Consider the following 21,855-nt stretch of genomic DNA (forward strand, 5'->3'; position numbering starts at 1 on the left):
CCAGATTCCCATGCCGAAGCAGAAGTGATAACGGGTTTTGCACACGTTATTATTTGAGATGGTTTACTGTTTGATGGCTTCTTCATTTTTAAGTTTATTTTTTTGTTGTTTTAACAAGATATGTTTGAAAGTTTAAAACCTGGTATATTTGAAGCATGCAATTTGATGGTTTTTCATGTTTACTCTGGTGCCCTAGTAAGCATAAAGCTAATTCACTTGCATAAAGCTAACTCACTTGCTTATCACTGTGGTAGTCACTGTCTGCTTCCTTCCCTTGTACACTTTATTTTTCTTGCGTGTGTGTGTGTGTGTGTGTGTGTGTGTGTGTGTGTGTGTGTGTGTTGGGGGGGGCCTTAAGTGAGTTTCAAACTGTAGAGCATATTTAAACCCAAGTTATTCAATCTATGATGTGGGAAAGCAAAGAATCTTTACTTCCCTCTTCAAAGATGAGATTGGGGCTGAGCTTTGCACTCACCAAGTACTTCCTCTTTAGTTGACAAAACCATGCCTAAGACTGGCTCTTCAGGATCCTCATGTAGAATTCACACTAGGGTTTCATGATGCCCTTACTAAACAACAACAACAACAAAACACTAACACAACAACTAAGATGTGGTGTGGGATGCATTGGTGAGTTTGCATAACTGCATTAGAAAAATGCTTCCTTGTGGTAGGGATGGTTGGGAATTCACTCTATGGAGGAGGAAATGAGACATTTGATCTAAACCAGAAAGAAATTGCTCATGGGGGAACAGTACTCAATAATGAAGGGAGGAAATGGGAGTGGGGAGGTCCACAGCAGACGGAAGTGCAGGAAGGGTAGATGCACCCTTGTCTTGACCAGTCAACCTGAAGGTGCCTAATCTTGATTATGTGTTGAGATTCTGGTTAGCTGCCAAGGTCCTATGCTTAGAGTGTATGGGCCACGTCAACACCAACAGAGTCCACCTCCTTCAATACAGCTTTGTTTTCTGTTTTCCTACAGTTAAAGTGTGGAAATAATGATTCTCAGACAAGATGTTTTGAGTCTGTTTTCTTTTGAGTGATATTTGGTAATTTTAATTCTTTTAAAGGGGGAGCTATAATAACTTTTCTTATGCAAGAAGTTTTTACATGAAGTGTGGTTTTGTTCTATGTCATTTTATATGACTCTGCACAATGAAAAAAAAAAAGACGCCTATCCATGAACAGGAAAACAGTTGGACCACATTGCCAGTTGGATGCTGAAAAGAAAGTCCATAAAAAATGTCTGGGCCTTCAAACGTGCTTGGCGTACAGATCTTCCTTTTTCTCAGAACGTCGGGCCTCTGACAGCAGATGGCAGTGTGAGATGGGGAATTTAAGCGTTGGTGGTGATTTTCTTGAAATTAGCCCGTAAAAATGCTTTTAAAAAACCAAAAAAACTTGGAAGCATTGAATTGAGTTTTCGGTGGAGTTTTGTCTGGGAGCCAAGATCCCACCCTGGAAGGCACTGGCAACCTGCAGGTGAGGCTGTGCAAGGGCTTTGTTTGAAGTGGGGCTGTTGCCCTGTTCAGGAGCAAGGTGGGAAGTATGTGTGCACAATTTATTGTCACCAAGCCAAGCCGACTGCCACTCAACGATCTTGGCAAGTCTGTACACCTCCCAGCGAAGCCAACACCCCTCCCCTTCACCTTTCTCAGAAATTCATGCTGTGTAGACCAAATACACAAAGCTTTGATATATCCAAGTACAAAATGCAGCTTCAGGATTTTTCTTTATCTTCACTCTCCTAAACCCCTTAAAAATCCGAGGCAGGGAGAGAGGGGATTTCCAAACTGAAATGTGAATTAAACTACAAGAGAAATGCTCACTGGATTTGAACTAACCCTCTTCCCAGTAGCCTCTCAAGTCACGGATTCTACTCAGAACCTGAGAGAAATCATGAAAACTGTAGGAGTCTTAAAGCTGAGTTTTGCTTCTCACCTTCACTCAGTGTAGTTGCAGGACCTGGAATCTCTAGTCCCCTAAGCCAGTGCAGAACATCATATAAAAATACTGTGTTTAAGCAGAAGAGGAATAATTTAAATTAGTTGACTTGTTAAATGTTTGAATTATTAAAGAAGAGAGTAATTTAATTAAATAGCAATTCTGAGAATGCCCTGCACTGCACACAGTAGTAGCAGGATTTGGATAGTACACCTCATTCATGTTCCTAAGTTTAATCATTGTTATGCCTTTTATGCTGCGGAAACTGTACTTAATTTTAGATGTCTTCCAGTATAGTTAAATCTCAGTGCTTGTATGATAAAATGCCCATTACTTAGCTATGTTAAGCTCCTGTTTCCCCAAGTGTATGGTGGGAATAATGTCATATTTATTCCATGGAGCCTGGTGTACAGTAGAGCCAGCCACTCTATCCAGATGTACAGCAAATATTATCCAGTTGCATTAGCCATAGTTTAAAACATTATTGCTCTCTCTCCCTTTCCTAAATAGTAAATACTCAATTACCCTAGATCAAGAAAAATCAAACAAGCAAATTTCCTGCTTAAAATGTGATGTCTGCAAAATTAAGTGAAGGGAAATTTGTAATTATCTTAAGAGCAGTGTTTTCATAAATAAATTTAAAGTGAGAAAGGAGAATGTTATATATGTGGATACACACACCTATGTGTGTGTGTATAATATATATAATATATATATATATATATGTATATATATATATATCCACAGCTGTGTGTGTTTGAATATGATCATTATATTTGCCATAATTAGTTCAACCAGTGCTTTGGTTAACAGATGAGAGACAACACATCTAGGATGAAGGGGAAAATGGAGGTAAGTAAAAGAAAATGACCATAAACCACATCTATCATTTCCTCTTATTTGGTAGATGCTTTTTAACATGTGAGCCTAGGACTCAGAGCATAAAGGAGTAGAAAGTCTGGGGGTGAAGATACTAATCACTAGCTGGTTGTGTAGTACAGTTGTGTAATCTCAGCACTCAGGAAGCCGAGGTAGGAGGAATGCCATGAGTTGAAACTAGTCTGGAATACAAAGTGAGTTGGAGGACAGCCTGGGATACATAGCAAGGATCTGCTTCAGAAAAACATATCAACAAAAGAATGCCCATGGAAGTCTCATTTTTTTCTCTTTAGAAAGTTACCTACATGGGACCTTTATTTTAACTTGGGTGGATGTGTGCTAAGAGAGAAGTTGACAACCATGTCGTGACTGAGAATCAGGATGCTATTTCCTATATGCATCACGTTTTACATTTCTATATTCCCTCAAATTATTCATCCATTTCTCTATTAACATAAATAAAATGCTTTCTTCTTGTTCTGTGACTTTGTCAAATTGCTACATAGCTTTGTACACTTCTGTGAGAAATGAGGAACAACACTCAGAACTCCTAAGACCTACCAGCTCAGTATTGGGCATATGATAGGCAATGAATAGAGCCAGGCATGAAAAACATCTTTCCAGTTGGTAATTATAGAACCAGACAACTATAGAATGCTATGATTAAAAGAATTGCAAAATTAATCGAAATGTCTCTTTCTTATGAATGAGGGAACTAAAGACTAAAAAGGTCAAGTTGAGATTGCTAACATGGGCTGTATTAGAATCTCCCAGGAAAGAAAACCAGTAGAATGTGTATAAATGAGGCAAAAGATCTACTATCAAGAATCAGCTCCACTGGTTCAAATGAGAACCATCTGGAAGTACTCTCCCAGGAACATTCTGAGTAATATTTGATCAGATATTTGGACATCCTTGGACCAGTCTAATAGACATGAGTTTATGTTACTTTTGCATGGAAGCTTGTGAAATTGTCACTTCAGAGGAAACAGAGCCATGGATGTCCTATGTGCTAATGCAGAATGCTTCTGTTTTAACCCTAAACAAGTTTAGGATTTCCTGTTTCTGCAAACAGATACACATTTGCAAGCTTTGGGAATTCTGTTTTGGCAAAAGTGCTTTAGAATTTTTCATTCATGGGCTTGAAGCAAAGCAGATGTATGTGTGAAGGCATTCCTTAACATCCCTTGTCTGTACTATCCTGGTTTTGCCTCTGCCTTTGAAACTGCACAAGGAAAAAGCAGTGGATTTGAAAACATTGGGAAAGTTGAGATTTAAGTCTGTTTAAACAAAATATCAGAGACAGATAATGGCTTACACCATATTCAAGTTATTGATATAGTTTCCGACATGGACAACTGCTGCTGGCTGCATGCCTGTTTATTATCCAACTGCTAGTCAAGGAAGTAGGAAGAGCAAAGGATACCAAGCTTCTTAAAGGTAGCTGCATACTCACCTAAACCCTGGCTTAATTTCTAGCACATATACTACTGACTTGAGCTAATGTTTCAATAAGGCAAAGAATTAACACGAGCTTGAGTTTTTATCCATTGTGTTCACTCGCTACTATACCTCCAGCTCCTAAAATTACACCTAATTCCAAACTGCTGTATCCCAAAAGTAACACAGATCTCCCCAGTGATTGTGGAGTTTCAGAAGTCTTAAATACTAGTGCATGGATTAAAAGATTAAAGTATTTACTCTCAGAAATTGAGCTACATATCTGTGTATTTTTATGGTTAGCATCAGTAGTCAGTTTGATGGGATTTGGAATCACCTAGGGGATAGACCTGTGGGGTGTCTATAAAGGAGTTTCTAGATTGGGTTAATTGAGGAGGAAAGTCCCACTGCAGATGTAGGTGACATCACTCCATGTGATGGGGCCCTGGGTTGAACAGAAAGGAGAAGATGAACTGAGCAGAAGCTCCCATCTCCCCCTGCTTCTCAACTGCAGACACAACACGGCCATCTGCCTCATACTCCTACCACCAGGGCTTCCTCGTTATGATGGTTATGATGGACTTCACCCTCCAACTGAGCTCAGAAAATGCTCGCATTCTTAAGTTGCTTCTCATTAGACATTTGTTCATAGCATCGAGACAAGTAACTAACATATGTTTTATTTTATAAATCGTTGCCAGAGTTGGAAAAAGTACTATACTAGTGAAGTCTCCAGAGAATGTGGATGATCTGGAATGATAAAATATTGTGAGATGAGATTTAGTTACAGGATGAGTCTTGACTTCAAATAGTTGAAAGTCTATCATATAAAAAAATGCAGGTATACTCCTGGCAGTGGTGGCCCATGACTTTAATCTCAGCATTCGGGAGGCAGAGGCAGGCTTGTTTCTATGAGTTCAAGGCCAGCCTGGTCTACAGAAGTAGTACCAGGACAGCTAAGACTATTACACAGAAAACCTTGTCTCAATAAAACAAAATAAAATAAAAATGTAGGTGTATTTCAAAGAAGACACTTGGCATCCATGGGCAGGTGTTATATTTCTATTAACCATCTAATTTTTTCCTCATTTATTTCTAATTTATTTAGCTATCCAACAGGCTAAGTTGGAGTAAAATAGCTTCTATATACTCTCACCGTCCACCCATCAGTTTGCGTTTATTGATCCTATAGAATCAATTTATTCTTTAGAGAACTATATGATGTAGAAGGCTCTGAGTCTATTAGAAGTTGGGAGAATGTTTACTGCTGGTCATGAAACTGGTAATGCAAGAGAAGAAAAGGGATGTTAAGATGGTTCTGTGTGCAAAGTGTTTGCTGCAGGAGGATGAAAATTTGAGTTAGGATTATCAAAATTCAAACAGGAAGTAGGGGGTGTCATACATTCAGAACCCCATTACTTGGGGGATAGAGATAGGTAGATCCTAGGATCTTGCTGGTTAGCCATTCCATTACAATTGGTAAGCTCCATATATAATTATAGACCCTTTCTCAAAAAATAAAGGGTAAATGACAGAAGAATATACCAGAAGTCCACCTGTGCTCTCCAGCACATGCCCAAGCGCATGCATGAGTGGGTCTATCCACACACACACATGCATACACACACACAATGAAAATATGAATTTGTTTAAAAATAAATAAAGGATAGATACTTCAGTCCTCAGGGTGGGCACTGCTAGAAGGTGCTGAATGGTTCCCTCCACACAGAAACTCAGCCTTTGTGTGACCAAAGTTTGAATTCTTCAATATTTTCCCTTCAAAGATCCTAACGGTGATATATGAACAAGGAAACTTTACTTTCAGTTTTTAGAATTTCTAAGGGGACCGAACAAGACTTCTACCTGTATTAACTTCTGTTCAAAACCAGAATCTAAACACTCAGTTATTAAAGCAGTGAATTCATGGCCAAGGTTCTGAGAGGAGCTGGGAATATGACTGGGGGCAAGACTTTGCTTCATATCTGCAAAGCTGTTGGTTCAATTCTTAAAACTAAAAAGAAAAGATTTATGGATAGTGCTTCTGTAGTTCAAATCTTCACTCATTCATTCCTTTGAATATTCTGCCTGATATTTTAGATGTAATGAGCGTGTTTGGAAGCTGAATTCTTGCTTTCCACCCTGAAGTGGCTGATAATAGGTCTATGGTCTGCGTTAGGGGGAGAAGAAACATTCTTTGCTGAGTGAAGTTTCTCCAAAGTTCAACACTGTTAGTGAATGCTGGCATTGCTACAGCTGAGGGCATCTCGGTGCATTTCAATGTCCTTTCTGCCACAAGCAGCCCAAGTGACAGCATATAAATCACTGCCTCCCTATGCTGGTTTTGTTTTGTCATCAGTGAAAATCCAAAAGTAGATGAGATGGCTTTTAATCTCTCTGCAAACAGGATATCTATGATATCTGCAAAAAAAAATCCAGGATTGTATATGGACAATATTTTCAGGAAAGCCACTCCTTATAAATGGAATGCATTATACGTTATTTGGGGGAAGAAGGAGAAAGCAGTGATAGCTGCTGTTTAAACAAATAGTCTGAATGTCAAGGTGAAAGACAAAGAGTTTATGTTAGGAAGTGTGTTTTCAGAGCCCCCCCCCCTTTTTTGGACTTGTTTTCAAGAGCCTCTTGAAGACAACACACTGGCAGAAGAGATGGGGAACCTTAATGTTATTAATAAAGTTACTAATAAAGTTAGTGTCTTTTCAGAATATGTTGCTGTCAAAGTTAGAATTGAGACTGGACAGCAGTCTGCTCACATTGCCTCCTTTAGCTTCTCCTAGAGATCTTTCTTCTGCTTGTGTTAGGTTTTTTTCTCACAGGTTTTCCATGCTAGAGAGGGTATTGATATCTACACAAAAGGATTCCCTGGCTCTCATAAATGTAATAGTTTCTTATAACTTCTTACTTTCTGAAATTCAACTTTATTTTTATATCAATGATCCATCCTAAACCTCTTTGTTTCTTTTACCATGAAACCAAGAATTCTCACAGCAATTTTTTTGGTATCTCTCAAGAATTCCTTGGTATTAGCTGACAGAGACCTCTCTTGTTTCTTGTTGTCTCTCAGTGGAGGAACCCATGAAAAGGTTTAAACAGCCTCACATACTAGGTTGTGGATGGTTTGGCTTGGGAAGTGTGTGGCAAGCCCATTCCTGACACAGACACAGACACACAGACACACACACACACACACACACACACACACACACACACACACACACACACACACACACTTACAGAGTTTTACCTTAAATCTTTTTCTCTACTTCCTTTATATTCCTGTTTCCTCTTAACATTTCCATCATGTTTTCTCTTCCAGAATCCCCATTCCTCCCAGGTAGTAAATATCACCTAGATGCACACACCCTATTGAAAACCTGAGGATCACCTGCATGTTGATGTGATGTGTTTGAGTCACCTGGAGTCCTGTGAACATTACCTCACATTGCTATCAACAGCCATTTCTCTAGCTTGACTCTCCTTCACTCACTTGGGGCTCAAAATGCTACTGACTTCATCTGTCTCCACTACTCCAAAAAGAACCAAGAAATAGTTCTGATCCCCACAGGGGTCAATTTACCCTTCTTGGGGCTCAGTATTGTATATTTCATCGTCAATAAAAACTGCCATTTTGCATGTGGCTTTTTTAAGTGCAGAAGAGGAAAGAGGCAGATTGAGTCAGAGGACAGGGAAACATTTTGAATAGATTTACCCCAATCCATCAGTACACCTGGAAAAACTATGTAGAAAAGACAGACTTGCTGATATTTGAATCTGGGCTTTGTGATTTATAAACTGTTTGCCCTTAAGAAGTTGTGTGGCCACCCAAAACTCAGTTTCTCCATGTGTTAAATGTAGATAATAATGACAACTTTATTGGATTACTGTACAAAACAAAGAAAAATAGTTATTATGTTTAAAGTTCTTGGAACTTGAGAGGAAGGGGCACTGAATAAATCAAGCCAATTACTATGACTAATACTACAAGTTAATTCCATTCCTATTAATGAGAAATGAACAGTCTCCTGCATGCAATTTAACTGTTACTCGTTGAACACCATCTGGGTTCTCTAGTTGGGTATGGGGGTTGAGGGTTTTTGCAAGCGACACGAGCTTTAACTCCTTTAACATTTCCTTCATCCTCAACTCGGTTTACTATATCAAATCCAGTATTTCAGTACAATATTTAAAGTGCAATATTGTTTTCTTACTTTGCCCTCATTCAGATTTTTCTAGACTCCTCCCTTGCCTTTAACACTATAATTCCCACTGTGCACAAGTCAGAATATGTGTGTACATGTCTGTGTGTGTGCATATCGTATGTGTGTATGTGTATGTACATGCTTTGTGTGTGTGCATGGGTGGTATATGAGTGTGCATGAGGGATGTATGTGTGTGTGTGTGTTTGTGTGGCATATATGTGTATACATGAGCATGTGTGTGTATGCATGTGTGGTGTGTGTGTAAGTGTGTGTGCATGTGTGGTATATGTATGTGTGTTATGTGTGATATGAGTGCGTGTGGCATGTATGAAGCATGTGTGTGTATGTGAATGTGTATTGTGTGCATGTGCAGTGTGTGTGCATATGTGGTATGGTGTGGTGTGTGTGTGTGTATGTGTGATGTGTGTGTGTGTGTAGATGTGTATTGTGTGCATATGTGTTATGTGTGTATGTGTGGTATGTGTGGCGTGTGTGCATGTGGAGTGTGTGGTGTGTGTGTGGCATGTGTGCGTGTCCTGTGTTCCTTTGGATTGAAGACAGGCCCTACTCACTCTAAGCCCCACTATGATATAACTTTATATTCAGGACCTTTCTAATCCATCGTCACAGGAAGAAGAGAATTCAAGTCCAACTGCAAGATATTTTTCTACTTATCATGATGTTATTCCCAATAAATTCACCATTAACTGAACATGTTCTAGTCGAAAACTCCTATAGCACAGCTAAGCTGCAGAACAGCCAATGTTGTGGTCCTGGTGCTTATGGGGGTCATGGTTGCTACCCAGCATCCCCAGAGAGACGTGGACCACATATTGCTAGCCTGGAAAGGGAGCAATCAAAGGCAGAAATTGGAGTGATATTTAATACACATCCCCTTTGTACTACTGGAAATTTGATAGGTCCTACATTAGAGATTATGTGTATTGTCAGCTGTGTGACTTGGACACGTTCAAAATCTGGTTGTTTTGTTTGTTTGTTCACAAATTGAGGTTGTTAATGACTTGTGTAACTGAGAGGATACACAAAAATCATTGTAATGTAACAGGAGGTTTACCTTTAAATATTATAATAGTAATAACATCTTTGCCTTGATTTACATGTAGGTACATAGGTGCCTGCCATTAGATTTGAATTCATCCAGGCGATTCCTTATGTCCATTATTCTCACAGTGTCCAATACCTATTGGCAAGACACATATACACCTCTTTACTTGTCATTCTCAGGATTCCTGTGTACTGAGGTGGCTCCAGCTGATGCAGCAATGTCCCAGGTCCTCCTTCTTCAACTCAGAACACATTCTAAGACTTTGAATTGTTGGTAAATGTTGATGGTTCCTAAAACTAAACGTTGGAGTTTAAACATCCCTGTTATTTTCTTTTGCTTTGCTCATTTCCCATGAAAGGAAACCTACTTCTTTGTTTTCTAAGCAGGGCTCCTATATTTTATTACTTATCTTCCATTTACTGGAAAGCTAATGTTTTGGTGTTGGCTAAATAGAACTGGCTGCCATTGAGAAATATTGTGGAAGATAAAGGACAGAGCAGGCTGGTACCATAGTTCACCAGGGCAGAAAATTCAGTTCTTGATTTCTGAAACAGAAATAAATTTTAAAATCAAGAAACAAAAGAAGAAACAAACAAAAAACAACAACAACAAAAAAATCCTGTCTTCAGCATTCTGACTGGAACGTTTTATGATAGTGCCTTTGCTTTTTGGAAAGGTGGTAGTCATTAGCCAGATGAGAGAACATGTGCAAATGAGGAGAGAAGAAAAAAATCACAACAATGACAGCCACAAAACCCAAAATACCCCAAACAATCAAGCTCATTTTTAAAAAGCTATTAAGTGTATGTCAGAGTCTAGGATGCCCGATTCTTCATGTGAACTGGTTCACTCATTTTTAGAAGAGCAGTGTATCTTTCTCATAAGAAGAATTAGTGCAAGGCGCTCTGCAAACCTCTGGTAGTTTTCACTTGCATGTTTTTTGTCAAAGGACTTGAGTTGATTCAATTAATTATGCCTCCCCACTGAGTTCCATTTTCATCGGAACCCACATGGCAAAGCTGTAAATGATACGTGCAAATAAGGAGTCATCTCTGGGGAGAGCTGCCTTTGAGGACCATGGCTCTTGCTTTGTGAGATGCTAACAGTGTGTGCAGCTACGTTTCAGGGCTGTGATCTAAGACAAGATGCTTCTGATGTCTTTTGAAGATTATATGAAGATATAGTCTGTTTCTTTTTCATCATTCTGAAGGATGGACTAGACAGTCTAGATTTACTCAGGTATTACCAAAACTCAACTACATCTCTTTCAATCTTTGTGCTCTAATATATTTACAGTGATTATTGCAACTTCTAGATGAAGATGTACAGGTAATTGATGGCTGCTAAGAGAGGGACAATCAGTTCTCCTTTAGGGATGATCCCCCTAGTAGGTTATTGAGTTCTAAGTGGTCAGCCCTAAACACATATACATACTATATACAAGCAACACTGAATGCACTTAGCAGGAATATATATATATATATATATATATATATATATATATATATATATATATATATTATTAAAGAGGAGGTCAGGAATTTGAGAGTGGGGGACATGGGAGGAGTTGGAGGGGGAGAGGTGGAAATGATGTAAATACATTATTCTTCTGAAATTCTCAAAAAATGTAGATTAAAATAATAAAAATAACAAATTTCACAACAAAACTGAGATTAGAGTGAATTTAACATGGAAATGATTCATTTCTTTTTATGGGAAAATATATTTTCAAAACTCAGACTACACATTAGTTCCACAAAGTAAATGGAATAGCAAACCGATAGGCTTTAGATTATTCACGATTTTTTTTTTATTTTAAATTTTGGGCTTAGGCAACCCATCCAATAATGAGAGAGAAGTCATTGATATCTAGTTTGCTTTTGATGCATGCACTTGCAAACTGAAGTATAATCAGGCAATAAATGTAGAGATTACACTGATATCTGTCTAGGTTATCAGCTTGACAGTGAATGTAAGATTGGAAAATACTTCTATACACAGGCTGTTCCATAATGGACCCTTGACAAACTAGGCTTTCCAGTTCCTCATTATCTCTGCATTTTTTGGCCGTAAGTGGATTTACTAATGCCTACCTTAAAGGGTGGTTTTGGGGAATTAAATACATTGTATTACATTGAGAGCTTCATACATAGTCAAATGTAATTGCTATGTTAATTGACTGTACTCCTTAGACCTACAGATGTGCTTCACCTGAAAACTCATTACAATTATCAACTCCACAAAACTATTGAATATGAAATCTGGGAGCCGGTCCCAGATTCATATTTTAACAAGCCTTCTAGGTGATTCTTATACACATTTAATTTTGAGAGACTGTTACAGGGCACAGTGAACTGTGGAAGTCCCTTCACTGACTCAATTAAACAGGGATTCAGAAGGATTTTAAAATCTCAGTCTACAAGGTGGTTTATACTTAATTTTCAAGCTAGGGAAAGAACAATCTTCCTTATAAATACAAAATCTTCAGGTGCATAAATAAATATTAATTATTACTAATGATTTAATTATTTTCTGAGACTTATTGGAGGATGAGTCACTAATTCATAATAACAAATAGCTCACTAATTATCTAATTTAGTTGTTTTAATAACTTCAAGAGATAGGGATTGTCAGTAGCCATATTTTCACAGGCATCCAGATGATATGCCTAAAGTGGCTTCAAACAGTGATGGAACTGAGCTCCACAACCACATTTCAAACATGTTATGTCTGCACACTTTATGAAATTGAAATTTCATGGATATCCTTTTATTTTGAAGGGATTACTGAACAAATATCCACAACTGTATTCATAAACTTATATATCTCTATATATTTACATATCTCTATATGTATGCATGTATGTATTTTGCTTTTACAGAAGAGCTACAAACAATTATTCTGGGTCACAGTTACCTTTCTTGCTTTCCTCTGGAATTTGCCATAATTTATATTATGCACAATTACCAACATGTAGATATAGATCTCATGAGAGAAGAGGTCATATTTATCTTAGGCATTTGTTGTTGCCCTCTGCTTTGAATAGTGCCAGGCACATGATTTGAACTGTATTATTTTTAACTGGGTGGGTGATTACATCCCTCCTGGTGAAGGTAAACATTTCAGATGCACAATTCTGTAATAAGAGTATTTTTCTGTTGATCTGAAGAAATTTTGGTGAAGCTTCTACTTAGAAAGCAGATATACTCATTGGAAAATTGTTTTAACATTAATTTGACCAACACACTCTCACTTCATGGAACCAACATGACACTTCATTCAGATATTAATCATATAGCCATAAAATTTGGAGTTGAAACGGATTTTGGGGCATATCTAATAGCCACTTGTGCACAAGGAGAATTCAGACCCCAAGGTTAAATGACTTTTTCAAAGTTAAATGCTAGTTAGAGGCTAGACTAGAAGCCACACTAAAGGTCAGTGTTGGTTGACTCCCAGTCAACATTTTTCTTACCCCAAACTGTCTTCATGTAAGTGGACTGGCGTTGAGTGTGGGCATGTGATACCTGAAAGGCAGGCATACTCTGCCCCACATCAAAACTGTCCTTCATATGACCAAATGCAATTGGAACTTTCCTTTCAACTGGTTTTTGCCACTGACAGAACTGTAGATTTGTCAAATGAACATCCTGATGCTTCAATTTCCTTATCTATGGGTTTAGGGGACAAATAGGACTATTTAAATATTTTATAAGCACATTCACCATTTGAAATGGTCATCCTATGTCATAGCTTGACTTCTGTTACTGTGATAAAACATGAAGCACAACAAACTTGGGGGTTAAAAGTTTTATTTTACTTATAGTGTACAGTCCGTCATCTAGGAAAGCCAATGCTGGAACTCAAGGCAGGAACCTGGAGGCAGGACTTTAACGCTGCTGACTGGCTTGATTTTCATTGCTTTCTCATACAACCTAGGGTCATCTGCTAATGGGTGATACTACCCACAGTGGGCTAGCCACTTCCACATCAATAATTAATTTAGAAAATATCCCACAGACATGATCACACTCTGATAGATACAGTTCTTCAATTGAGGTTCTCTCTCTTCCTGGGTGACTCTATTTTATGTCATGCTGACAAAACCTAACCTAATTGACTCATTTTCTGTTAAACTATAACCTTTTCCTTTTTCTTTATCCCCAAGATCTCACATTACTATTACAATATAAAACATAGTATAATTTCAAACGTCCCACAGTCTTTAAAAATTCCATCTGCTTTAAGAGTCTAAAATTACAAAGTGTCTTTGAAAATTCCAAATCATCTATTGTGGGTTCCTAGATAATCACAAATAAGTTACAAGCTTCTTATTCCAAGAGGAAGAATCATAAAGTCATAATCAAATCAAAGCAAAACCAATTTCCAGAATTGTGAATCAAATCTGGTAGCTCAGTGCCTGGGATTCACCCATGGTCTTTGGGCTGCAAAGGATATGGGCAGCTCTGCCTCTGCCCTTGCCATCTGTAGCACACCTAGTTTGTCTCTTAGGCATAAGTTGGCTCTGCTTCACACTTGCTGTTCTTATCTGTAGTAAACCCATGATCTCGCCATTTTCAGTATCCTGGGTTACCCACTGAAATTGAGGCTGCACCTTAATGTACAGCTCCTGGTTTTTCTTCAGTGATTCTAACTCTGCTACATGGTGCCAAGCTTCAGCTTCTCTTCACGATCTCTTCAATTTTGGAATTTCCATGACAACTGAAGCTGTACATCTCTCAACACTCCTATCATCCAAGTTCCCATAACAGCTCATTAAGCTCTGAGAATTCAACACCCGTTTCTAGTGCAAAGCTCCAAAAATCTTTCTATAATCCTCTTTAAAAACAACATGGCCATGTCCATCACAGCAACATCCTGTTCTTTTGTACCAATTTCTATCCTAATTTGCTGTCTGTTGCTGTGATAAAACACTGATCACAACCAAGGGCTTACAGGTTACAGACCATCATTAAAAGAAGCCAAGGAAAGAATCCAAAGCAAGAACCTGGAGGCAGGGACAGACACAGAGATGAAACAGAAAGGCTGCTTACTGTCTGGCTTCCATGACCTGCTCAGCTTGTTTTATCATACAACCCAAGACCACCTGCTAAAGGGTGGCACCACCTGCAGTGTGCTGGACCCTCCCTTATCAATCATGTATCAAGAAAATGCCTTACAGACAGACTAGTCTGGGATGCACAATTCTTCAATTGAGGTACCCTCGTTGTGTGACTCTACTTTGTGTCAAGTTGACTAAAAGTCACCCCACAGAGAAGTAATCCATGGCTGATGGCTGGTATTCCGTAACTGATACTCAGAATTTGTTCACTGTCATCTTAGGTATGCATGCACTTAGTGATCATAAAAGCAAACACAAGCTAAACAGGTCAGGTTCTGCGAGTTTATATCATTTGATTCTTTAACAAAAAAGGTTTAATAGTCCTACCTATTGATTTACTAAAGTTTTTACTAAGTTATTGATTTACTAAAAGTCCTAATAGAAATACATTCCATAGCTTTTTACCTATTCTAGTGTTAAATCTAATTTATGTGTGTGAGAGATTATGGAATTACCTTATATAGAGCACGTATCATGGGTGCATAGTATGCACAATGATACACACAGCAGCAGTTCAGCTGAGACCCATTCCGGATGAGGACTCAGAGGCCTCCAGTCTGAGGAGACAAGACCAGCTGAGGATCCGGCGAGGTGAGATAGCTGTGGCTTGTTCTGTCTCTCTGATCTACCAGCATTGACCCCAATAACTGGCCTCGGGTTTGACTTTATTAATAAGAACTTTGAAGATTCATGCTACATATGTGCACATATCTCTCTGCACATACAGTAAACACAAACAAATATGCATATATGCTTGTGTTTGTATCCTGTAAAATAATTCCTAAGACAAGCTGAGGCAATGATTTCATGTGAGTCCCCTATCACTGAGTGGTTAGATTTATAGCAAATACAGCAGATTGATCAGAAAGGACCAGCAGGCGACAAGTGAAAGCCCTCTTACAGCATGTGGCACGGCCACTATATTTTCCTAATTAGAGGATTTTTAGTAGTTAAGCCATTTGTAGTTTGTTCAATAATGACATTCATGTCAGAGGAACCTATTGTGGAATATGAAGTGCATTTGGTTTATAGACCAAATGGCCAGAATGTGTCATGATTCTCTTCAAAGCAAAGAGAACATGATAGGGAAAAAAGAAAAGAAAAAAGAGATTTTTCATGTTTATTTGTTTATATTTTAATCCTATGCAGAGACTTGTTTTCCTTTTGAGGAATTAAAAAAAAAAGCATGCTTTGTTTCATAGGCAGGAAGACTGGACCTCCTTGAAGGCTGGCTGATGTACAGGTATAAAATGCAAATCTGAGACTTGGTTCTGTATCTCCCATTAGAAGGAAGGAATTGCCAATTACCCATAATTAATATTTAATGGGGGACTCAAGAGGTGGGTGGGAGGGAGTGTCAAACACAACCCCAAAAGGTTATGCTATTTCAAGTTAAATATAGATTTGGCTGGTGGTTTTCTCAGCAGCATCGTATTTTTTCATTCTTTCAGAAATCTTGCTGTGTCTTTTAAGGAAGGGTTGACCGTATATTCTTTAACTTGCTTCTTTTTCACTTCTCCCTAAGGCAAAAGGAAGCAGCGGTAACAAAAATAAAAGTTTTTATGACCTCGCTGAATTGGGATACTAAGACAAGAGTTAAATGAAGAGGCGTGGTGGTTTTAATGAAGAAGAATGAAACAATTTAAGTGTTACCAGGTGGAAAATGAGACAGTCTCTTTACGTGGAATGTGCGGAAGAGGAAGAGGCCCATGGATGCCTGGGAAGGCAGTTTCTAGTGTCAGGAAATTTTTGCTATGGTCTTTGATCTGCAACCAATTTCAGTCATGGTCTAGAAGCAGAAGAAAAAAAGAACAAAACACAAAAAACGAAGAGGAAAACCATTATTTGTTTAATGAAAAAAACTTTAGTGAACCCACACAGAGGATGCCAAAACAAGGGAGGAAAAGGAGTGTTGATTTGAGTCTTCAAAACAAAACAATGCAAAGGTCTGCTCTCCTCTCTTCCTCTCCAGTCACTGTCACAGAACAACCCTCAACATCGTAGCTGCCCCATCCCCAAAATGTTCCTCATCCAGGACTCCTGCGTTTTCAGTTCTCTGAGTGTCCTTTCTTCATAATGAGTTTTATTTCCTTATGTTCTGAGGACAAGTCATTGGTTCTATCTGGAATCTTTCTTATTCATTCAAATTCTATGGTATGGGTGGGATTATCTGTCTATGAGATGTGGTTCCCAGAAATGTTTCTCAGCTCTGTTTGCCTTTTAAAATGTATCTGTGTATAATGAACTGTGTTTTACAAGGGGAAGAAGCCATATTATAGAGATGTGAAATAACACAGTGCAGAAGCACTGATGCCTATCTATGGTGGCTTGTGGCAGCTATAGGAGTCTGCCCTTCTACTCGCTAATACATGGGAAGTCTGGGGAAATCGGGCCGGGAAAAACAAAACAAAGCTAAAACCACGGCAGAGAGACTGAGATTTATTCTTTTACCTATTTGTTTATTTTGAAGGCCAGAGGGTTGAATCCAGGAACCCATACCCACGGCTCAACCAATTTACCACTGAGCTGGACTCTCATCAACAGTGAATTTGGGTTTGTTTGAGACAGGGTCCTATGCTTTATGCCAGATTTCATAGTTGTGGCCATCCTCCTGCCTCAGCCCAATTAGTTTTATGATTCGTGGGCATGTTCTACCACCCTTGGCATCGGGGAAGTCATGAGCCGCCAGTGAAGAAAAGAAAATTCCAAGACTGAGATAGGTATTATTTGACAGGGTGTTTCAGAGATGCTTGGCTGAATGTAGTCCTTAGATGCTGGAGTCCTGAGTCTTTACATTCAGGTTGTTATGTCCATGTTTATAGCAAAGGTCCCTGCATTGCCTGCATTTAGGTCTATCCTGCTGTACCATATGCAGCATCCTTTTTTTTTTCTGTTCCTTGTTTTATTTGGGGCCCAGAGACTTCTTACACTTTTCTGAATAATCACAGCTTCACTCTAAGCAACATAATGTCATTTTCCCTGGACATCAATAAATCTGATATATTTTGACTATTTATCTCTCAGGCAATAAAGATCTTTGGACAAAGTGCATTTCATGAATTAGCTCAAATTACATTTTGAGCTGCAGAGAAAGGCGCCAAACATTTGATACTTCACCACATTGGATTTAACTTCAGGGGAGAATAGAACTTCTCATTGTCTCATTAAAAGTAAAGTGAAAATAAAAATCTGTTTTGCTAAAAAACATTGGGCCATTTATTTTAATTTACCTGTCACTTTTATTAGAGGATTTCATAGTGATGTATGTGTCCTGCAGTTTAGGGATGAATCAAAATGAGCCAATGCACATAAAAATGTACATCTGTCACTTTTAGATGGTTTATTGTACTGTATTGATTATGAACTATTAAAATGACCATGAAAAATTGGGAAATAGTGATACAATCTCTACCCTCCCCACTTCCTGGTATTGTCTTCATTTATAAGACATGTTCTGCATCAGTACAAGATGTTTTAGCTTATGATGTCTGGATAGGGAAGTAACCTACCAACTGGGAACTGAAAACTTGCTTTTGTTGTGATTTGTTTTACCACAGCAGGGCTGTGCCAGTTAGATTTCTACTGCTGTCATAAAATGCTGGAGATAACTTACAACAAGGAAAGGTTTATTGGGGCTCATTTTTGTGGGGGGAGGTTTTGGTCCATGGATGGCCAGCCCCCTTGCTCTAGGTCTGTGACAGTATATCATGGAGTAGAGAGAATCTGGGTCAGCAAAGCTGCTCAATTCAATGCCAGGATTCAAAAAAAGGGGTGTGGGGGAGAGGAGCACAGCTGGGTGCTCATAGTCTCCTTTCATCTCTTGCAATTTGTGAAGCCTCCAAATAACTAGGAACAAAACCTTTGACAACTGGACCATAGCAAATCCAAACTGTAGCAAGGCTGTAAGAATCCCTCCCACCCAGCCCTCTGAGAAACTCTTATGAATAACTCAGTCTCTGAATATGGGAAGGGCAGGTGTGTGCTGTGTAGTCAATTTGCTAATGTTCTTAGATATTTTTTCCCCAATAACTAGAGGCTGCAAATCAAAATCAAAATACTGGCTAGGCTGAACTTCTCAAAAACAGAAATTCAAACCTGACCTTTCATGACAGAGTAGATAGTCTCTCGAATTCATGGGCTTTTTATAATCAGCATTTCCTCCTCTGGTGGCTCTTAAACATAATGGAAGAAATAATCAATGAACAATGATGTGGGACAACCATGTCCTTCTGGGTTTGGAGAGGGCCTGGGTTTGAGAAAGAGATGGAGATGGTGAAGGGGTGTAGTGGCGGGGATTGTGGCTGGCCGTGGCTAATTGCAGTGGCCGCGGGGGCGAAAGAGAGCACTGGATGCTGTAGTGGTGGAATAATCATGAGCCATGGTTACATTTTTAGAGCTTTATTAGGAGGAAGGAGAGAGAGAGAGAGAGAGAGAGAGAGAGAGAGAGAGAGAGAGAGAGAGAGAGAGAGAGAGAGAAAGAGACAGAGACAGAGACAGAGAGATAGAGAGACCATGTGGAGGGGAAGTACAGAGAGAATACGAAGAGAGAGAGCTCGTGGGAGGGCATGTCTGCTTTTTAGGCTGGGACACCATCGCGGGCTGATGACATAATAAGGACAGAATCCTTACAGATGGGTCAACATTCAGACAAATAATTTATTAGAGAGTAAGGCAAAGTGGTAGCATGAGGAAAAGATTTTCCAACCCATTCAGCTAGAACAGAGTTAGTTCTATTAAAGTCCTGTGTTAGGGGTGGGGAGGGTGAAGGTCTTGGGTGCTAAGGAAAAGGTCCCCAGGTCCGCTGATGCAGCCTACGTAGACACAAGCCTTATGCTTTTCTGTATATCTAGCTAAAGCAGGTATTTCCAAAAGGATAAGGATGATGGGCCCAGTTGCTAAGGAACGAGACCGTTATGTGTGCAGCCCTTCTCTGTTTTGGGTTTGTTGTCTGGAAATGCCAGGTCCAAGGAAGGCCGGGAGATGAAGGGAAGACCTAAAGGCTTTGAATAAAGAAGAAAGTCTATGGGGGTGTGGCTGGATCTGTGAGGCTACAGGGCTTGTGACCTAACACTTGGAATTCTGTTAAATATAAGCATAGGAAGTGATACTGTTTCAGTATAGTGCATTCTAATTGCATGCTATTTTTTATCTTCATAGTAATTTAATGAAAGTTTATTGAACATACCTGGTGGAAATCACTATGCTTGTTGCCAAGTAGAATGGAAGTCCATCTGATAAGAAATTGCACTAGACATCAAAGTGGCCTGGTGCGGGTATCTTCACATCTTACACTGAGATTATGATCGAGTCATGAGGACATGTGACTATAATTATCTGTTTAAAAAGCAAGTATCAGGGTTAGTGAGAGTACTCCGTGGGTAAAGGTGCTTGCGGCCAACTCCTACAACCTGAGTTTGATCCACAGAACCCACATGGTGGAAGGACAGAATGAATTCCTGCAAGCTGCTTTCTGATTTCCATATCCACACCAAGGCAAGACTCCTGTGGTGGTTTGAATGAGAATGGCCCCCATAGACTCATACACTAGAATGCTTGGTCATTAGGGAGGAGCATTACTTGAGAAGGATCAGTAGGTGTGATCTTGTTGGAGTGGGTGTGGCTTTGTTGGAAGAAGTGTGTCATTGGGATTGGGCTTTGGGATTTCAAAAGCCCAAGCCACTTCCAATGTCACTCTCTACCTGTTGTCTATGGATCCAGATGTAGAACTGTCAACTACTTCTCCAGCACCATGTCCACCTGCATGCATGCTACCATGCTCCTCACCATGATGAGAATGGGCTGAAGATCCAAAAGTGTTAAGCAAGCTCCCATTAAATGTTTTTGTTTATAAAAGTGGCTATGGCTATGGTGTCTTTTCACAGCAATAAAACACTGACCGAGACAACTCCTATAAATAAATAAATAAACAAACAAACAAACGAATAATGTGAAGTGATTTTGAAACACATATCTATAATGGAAATAGTGATACATTCTTACATCTTTAGCACCCTTAAATGTCATTTTGAGGAAACATCCTTGAATAAACCAACAGTGAGAGCACGTGCCACTGGTCACCGATGGGCCAACTCTTTGGGGGCTCCTGCCTCTCTCTTGCTGATTTTTTTTCCTGAAATAGATAGTACTGAATAAATTGTTTTTTTTTTTTCTGTACGATCTGGAGGATTTATGCAAGAAAAGGCTGACTGGCAAAGACTTCTCAGCCTAGATCTTTTTTCTGAAGGCAAAACTTCAGTAGTAACTACAATTTCTTTTGTAAACACTGGAACCTTGAAAATTTTTGTTACTGCATAGTAGTTTTTTAATTGCTGACTCCTCCCCAGGGATCTAAACTAAAATGTTTAAATTATTTGTTCTACAGGATATGTATGTGACCATCTATACTTTCGGCATGCTTTTATAAACATGTGACTGTTGAGATCTTAGGTATGTTTTTACATGGAGACTATGTTTATTCTATTTTTTATTATTATTTTCTTGACTTTCTTCAGATCGAATTTGTTTATACATTTTAGCTTTTCAACATAATAGGTAATTAAGTTTGGCCTTTTCTTTGGACATAACTTTAAATACATTTACATATTTTATAATTTAATATTTGTATTCATTTACTCATTCAGTAACTAGATAATACATGATGACATAATTAATCTATTTATATTTATTTATATTATATATTTTTATTTTAATTTATAAATATCTCTAAAAAAGTAATACATCTATATTTAATTATATCTGTTTGGCATTATTATATTTTATACAATGTATTTATATTTATATCATGCATTTATATTTTATGAACATTTCTTTTTTGAGACAGGTTCTCGAGTACCCCAGGCTGGCCTCAACCTTGATGGATGTATAATCAAAGATGACCTTGACCTCCTGCTAAGGCTCACTCTGGCTCCCAAGTACTGGAATCACAAATATGGACCACACCTGGTGGATGCTCTGCCCAGAGAGAAACCTGAAGCTCTGTGCATGCCAGGTAAGCCTTCTCCTAAGTTCATCCACAGCTGTTACTGTATTTTTATATTATGCATACATTAAAAAGAAAAGACAAAGCAATTATGCAGTATCTATAATAATTACTAGTATGAAGTATTTAAATTGAGCAAACTTGCAGATGGGATTTTTAACTTACTCCAGTTGACTGAAATACC

The 21,855-nt window shown here is 38.7% G+C and overlaps 1 long non-coding RNA gene across 1 annotated transcript; it reads left to right on the plus strand.

Annotated features, from left to right (window-relative positions):
• The first annotated feature begins 16,840 nt into the window (after window positions 1-16,840).
• On the plus strand, window positions 16,841-17,876 carry LOC143273200 (uncharacterized). The gene is made up of 2 exons (XR_013051093.1): window positions 16,841-17,391; window positions 17,696-17,876. It is a non-coding gene; the product is annotated as an uncharacterized LOC143273200 (long non-coding RNA).
• The last annotated feature ends 3,979 nt before the right edge of the window (window positions 17,877-21,855 follow it).

Source organism: Peromyscus maniculatus, chromosome 5 (genome assembly GCF_049852395.1).
Source record: "Peromyscus maniculatus bairdii isolate BWxNUB_F1_BW_parent chromosome 5, HU_Pman_BW_mat_3.1, whole genome shotgun sequence".
NCBI lineage: Eukaryota > Metazoa > Chordata > Mammalia > Rodentia > Cricetidae > Peromyscus > Peromyscus maniculatus.